The following is a 6,143-nucleotide window of genomic DNA, read 5'->3' on the forward strand; positions in this document are numbered from 1 at the left end:
CAAATTCTACAGGGGTGATAACCCTTCCCTATGTTTTCCAAAAAGCTTAAAAATAGATTTTTTTGACTGGAGCTACACTTTAAAAATGTACCAGTTGAAAATGACAAACAGATTCAACTTAACACAACAAACCTACACAGTCCCTGTCTTGTTTGCACCGCCTGTATACTGCTGTTCTGAGTATATAGGGCCTGGGGGCCACACGCATTTCCTTTTTTTAATATGGGTACAGGGTTCCCCTTAATATGCGTACAAGACCCAAAGGGGCTGGTAATGGGCAGGGAGGGCTACCCATGCCATTTTTCTGAATGATTTTCATCCATATTGCAGGAACCAGATATAACATTAAAACCGCAAGTAGTTTTAAATGGTGTTATTTCCGTTTAATGTCATTTTGTGCAGGGACTGTTCTAAACACGAGAAACACTTTAATCGTCATTAAAATCAGTGCTCCCGCCAAAACGGCCATTTTTAAAACTTTTTTTTGCATTGACCCATGTCCCCTGGGGCAGGAGCCGGGTCCCCAAACCCTTTTTAGGACAGTATCTTGCATATTAGCCGTTAAAATTAGCACTTTCCATTTCGAACGTTCGAGTCCCATAGACTTCAATGGGGTTCTAACGTTCGTAACGAACGTGGGGTCCGTTCGAAAGTTCTGGTGCGAACCGAACCGGGGGGTGTTCGGCTCATCCCTACTCACCGACCTCCTAAACCATCCGGCGACTTGTCCAATGCAATCCTCCACAACCAGTCGGGACAGGGTACCCTTTGTTGTTCCGCTGCCGGTGCCGACTCTCGGAACCTGTCCCACTAAAAGCGAGATAATGCATCAGCTATGACATTCTCAATTCCCGCAAGATGCATCGCATAAATAAACACATTTAATGCAACACCGAATGTTGAGCAGCATACAACCAGGGGAGATGACACAGATACTCTATTAATCACTTGCACCACCCCTAGGTTATCACCCCAAAAATGCACCTTAAGATCCCTGATCAATGTGCCCCACAATTCCAGTGCCAGCACCACCAGAAACAAATCCAGTAGCACAAATTTTTTTGTAAACCCCGCATCAATCCACGACTGCGGCCACAGACCCGCGATCCACCGGGCCCTGAAAGAAGGCCCCAAAACCTGATGCGCCAGTCGCATCCGTGAATAGCTCTAAATCAAAATTGCTCACTGGGCCGACCATCCACAGAGCCCTCCCATTGAAGGATTCCAAGAAGGAGCGCCACACCCGCAAATCCTCCCTGTGCACCTTAACCAGGCGCACAAAGTGTTTGGGCAACTTGATCCCAGCCGTACCTGCCGACAGCCATTGGCAGAATACTCTCCCCATTGGCAGTATCCGACAAGCAAAGTTGAGCTTCCCTAACAGTGATTGCAACACCCAGAGCTGAACCTTGTGCAGTCCTATCATGCCCTTAATTTCCCTTTTGAGATCCTCCGGTTTATCCTCTGGCAAACGGCACTCCATAGACCCCAAGTCCAGTACAATGCCCAGAAAAGTGATGACTGTGCTGGGTCCCTCCGTCTTCTCCGGTGCTAATGGTATGCCGAAACGATCTGCGATGTGCTCCAACATAGCCGGGAGCACCGCGCAGACCTTGGAAGATGCTGGTCCCACACAGAGGAAACCAACCAGGTAATGGATGAGAGAATTCACTCCCGACACATCCCTGACCACCCATTGTACGAATCAGCTAAACTGCTCAAACAATGCACATGATATGGAGCATCCCAAGACATTGATCAACATAGAACTCATCGTTCCAGTGACATAAATCAAAAGCTTTTTGGGTGAACCGGAAGCAACCGAAAGGCCGATTCAACATCGGCTTTTGCCATCAAAGCCCCCCGCCTATAATGGCGAACCCAGCACACCGCCGCATCAAACGAGGTGTAACTCACTGTACATTCCTCTGGGTTAATGGCATTGTTGACCGACCCCCCTTTTGGAAATGAAAGGTGGTGAATGAGCCTACATTTATTGTGTTCCTTCTTTGGCACTACCCACAATAGGGACACCACCAAATCGGCCAATGGCACGTATAAAAAAGGGGCCCCCCATGTGACCCAATGAAACTTCCTAATGCAGTTTCTCTGAAACTTCATCCCAATGTTGCATGGCCGATCTTAAATTGCGAGACAACGGTGGAACCACTTCCAACGTACATGGTATCCTAAACCCTTATGAAATTATGAAAAGCCCCTTTCTAACAATTGGGCTGCCTTTCTATCTGGACACCTACCAAGGAAAGCCCACATCCTTTCCACCATCACCGGCATCCTCCCACTTGTGCGCAGCCTCTCCGGAATGACCTTTTCCGTGCTTGAAACATCTGGACAGAGGGTGGGCCCCTCTACAACCTGAGCACTTGTAACGGTACGTTCCACCAAACTTGCAGGATCACTCTTTATACTGTCAACATGCCCCCTTTTTTTTGCTGGCCGATTATCCGGGGGAAGACGGTCCACCGCCCCCCCCCCCCCGCAAAAAATTGACTCGGGGCCCTCGCCGAGGTCATGAGGCGCATCCACAGGCTGATATCTTTGTGGTCCCATCTCAACTATGGACATATCGCCCTCCGCTGACGGAACTGCTCATCATATCTCAGCCATGCCGTGCCCCCGTAGACTCTGTATGCTTCACCCACTGAATCCAGGTAACAAAAGAGCGCTGAATAATATTCAGTGTTCTTTTCCCCAATGACACTAGCCATAATAGCGAATGCCTGCAGCCAATTAGCAAACATCCGGGGGATTAGCCTATACCTCCTTTTTTCTTCGTCCTCTTTTTTGGAATTGTCCAGCTTCACCCTATCCAAATAAAATTTTGCTAACGGCAGCAGTGAAAAAAGATCTCCACATACTCCACATACCCTTCCAGATTTTTTCCTGGACTTCAGGCTGCATGCACTTCCAGAGGCCCCTCAACACAAACATACACCTCGCATTTTGCGTAATCCGCCAAACGGATGACGTCTTGTTTGTTCACAGCATCCCCCACGGCTTTTGCAATCGCTTGTTGCCCAAGCACCATGCTCTCAACCACCACAAGCACCACCGTTGCCGTTGGGGGATTCGTCTCCCCCTCAGGCGTCAGGGACACCCCACCCCCCCCCCCAACAGAGGTACCCAAGCCGCTGCCGGCCCAGCAGAGACCCTGTCATCCTTTTCAAAGCTACTAACCAGTTCCTTGATACCCACCAGGAAACCCATCAAGCTGTTATCGGCCACCATTGCAGTACCATGACCAGTGCCTTCAACAGGGATTGAACGCTGTGCTTATATCGCAGTCAGTTTGGATACTCTTATCAGAAAATATTGTGCTACTTCCAAGGTTTCACCATGACCCGATGACCTATGAATCTGTACAACCTCCAATGATAAATACTGAGAGTGGCTGGAAAAAGGAATGTGTTTCTTCCTCCCTTATAATTGTTTGATGGAATCTCACCCATATTTAGACACTTTGAAGCTGATCAACCCTTCTGGAAATGGCCTTGGACTCATTTTATGTGAATGACTAGGGTCTCAGAGAATGACGTTACCAGACCAGGCTATGATTTTCCTTGAAAGGTAGAGGATAGGATCCAAGAGGTTAATAGATAAAAGAGGCTTGTAGATAAAAGAGGTTTATAAACAAAAGAGCATCTCAGGTGGCTCAGCAAGAAGAGATACTACCAAACATGGCAGAGGTTGCAGGTTCAGATCCATAGTTACAGTTAAAAAACCCCAGCATGCTTAGGGAGATGCTCCATCCTGGAACCAGTTTTGTGTTGTATAGACTGGGGAGTGTGACACCTGTTCTGTGCGGTGAGTTAACGCCTGTGGGGCAAACCTCTACAACAGAGACAGGGACAGGGACTGGTGCTGCACAAGGCTGCACTCAGTTGTTAGACAGGGAATCCATGTGTGTAATTAGAGGTCAAGCTGACCAGGATTTATTTCATGTTTTATTTTATTTTTTGTTTGGCTGTTATATTTTTCACTGCATGTAGCATAAATAAAACCGCACCTTTTGTTTTTTCCACCTACAACGCTGTCTGCTGTGCCTAATTTTGTATTGTGAACCCATCCAGGGGGTCACACACACCCGCTGCCGAGCTAACCCTTCACAATTCCATACTTTCAAGGCTGAGGAGTAAAGAACCTGGATCCTACTGGTGATGACCCTATTCCATTCTACCAAGGCTGAGGAATGAAGAACCAGGATCCTATGGGTGATTATGTCATTCTATTGTTCCAAGGCTGCGGAGTAAAGAACCAGGATCCTACCAGTGATGATGCCATTCCATTCTTCCAAGTCTGAGGGGTAAAAAAAAACAGAATCCTACTGGTGAATATGTTATTACATTCTTCCTGAGAAGTAAAGAACCAGGAACCTATTGATAGTGATGTAATTTCATTTTTCCAAGGCTGAGGAGTAAAGAACCAGGATCCTACTGGTGATGAACCCATTCCATTCTACCAAGGCTGAGGAATAAAGAACCAGGATCCTATGGGTGATTATGTCATTCTATTGTTCCAAGGCTGAGGAGTAAAGAGCCAGGGTCCTACAGGTGATGCTGTCATTTCATTCTTCCAAGGATGGGGGGGGGGGTAAAAAAACAGAATCCTACTGGTGATGCTTTCATTCAATTCTTCCAAGGCTGGGGAGTAAAGAACCAGGATCCTACAGGTGATTAAGTCATTCTATTGTTCCAAGGCTGAGGAGTAAAGAGCCAGGATCCTACAGGTGATGATGTCATTCCATTTTCCCAAAGCTGAGGAGTAAATAACCAGGATCCTACTGCTGCTGACTTCATTCAATTTTTCCAGGGCTGAGGGGTAAATAACCAGGATCCTACTGCTGCTGACTTCATTCAATTCTTCCAGGGCTTAGGGGTAAATAACCAGGATCCTACTGCTGCTGACTTCATTCAATTCTTCCAGGGCTGAGGGGTAAAGAACCAGGATCCTACTGGTGCTGACTTCATTCAATTCTTCCAGGGCTGAGGGGTAAAGAACCAGGATCCTACTGCTGCTGACTTCATTCAATTCTTCCAGGGTTAAGGGGTAAAGAACCAGGATACTACTGCTGCTGACTTCATTCAATTCTTCCAGGGCTGAGGGGTAAAGAACCAGGATACTACTGCTGATGACCCAGGCCCCTACCTGGTGACGTGGAGGTGACGATTCCCCAGCCAGGGATGCCACATGTACGTATGTTACTTATATGATATATGTTTATTGTTTCATACAATAATTACTTGAACTGTGTACATCCATGAAAAAGTGGACTTTGTCCCAAAGAGAGCGCTGAATGGGAATTATCATGTGCCGTTAGCAGGCTGTAATGGGTCCTTTTATAATCTCAACAAAAAATGTCAATTAAAAAAAAAAAGTAAACCTTTATGTTATGTCAGTGATGAGTAGGTGTGGAGACCATGGTGCGTGATATGTCTCCATGAAGACAGGTTTAGAGAAGTGAAACCTTCCTCAGACTTCCCCTGGATTTCCATGTCTATGGATATCGGTGATGAAAGCCACAAAAACGTGTCAACTTATAGCAAAGTGCGTAAAAAAAGATGATTAACCGTTAAGCTTCTGGACTGAAAATCTATCTCCTATTGGTCATTTCATAGATAAGGTATTCTGTCTCTACCCACTCTGGGATGTAGCTCATTACCTATGTGCTGATTTGCTTGTCTTCTAATCCCGTATATTCAATGTAAGGAGCAGAACGATTTCCTCTTTCCTCCTCATATTCATCATCATAAGAAGGAGCCCTTCATTCCGGAGAAGAGCGCGGCCCGTAGTACCAGCACCGTGTCCGGTGAGTGTATTAGGGAAGATGGGATTTATTTCTGGATTTTATTTTGTGCTTTGTTTTTTTATAGAGAGATAATTAGATAAAATGTAATTACTGAAAAAAAATCTGCCGGTCTCAATTCGGCGATAGCATTTCTAGTTCGTGTTATTTGTACTGGATGAAGTTCTGAGAATTATTGTGGAACTTCTACAATTTGCTCCGGAGTGATGAAATAGAAAGCTGTCTGGGATGTAGTGAGGTCAGGGGGTGACGGGCCTGTATGGAAGAAGAAAATGATATAAAAAAAGGAAAGTTAGCTCCAAACCACTGAGAAACGCTG

This window comes from Lithobates pipiens, unplaced genomic scaffold (assembly GCF_037356315.1).
Source record: "Lithobates pipiens isolate NorthernLeopardFrog02 unplaced genomic scaffold, aLitPip1_a1.2 Scaffold_8, whole genome shotgun sequence".
Taxonomy (NCBI): Eukaryota; Metazoa; Chordata; class Amphibia; order Anura; family Ranidae; genus Lithobates; species Lithobates pipiens.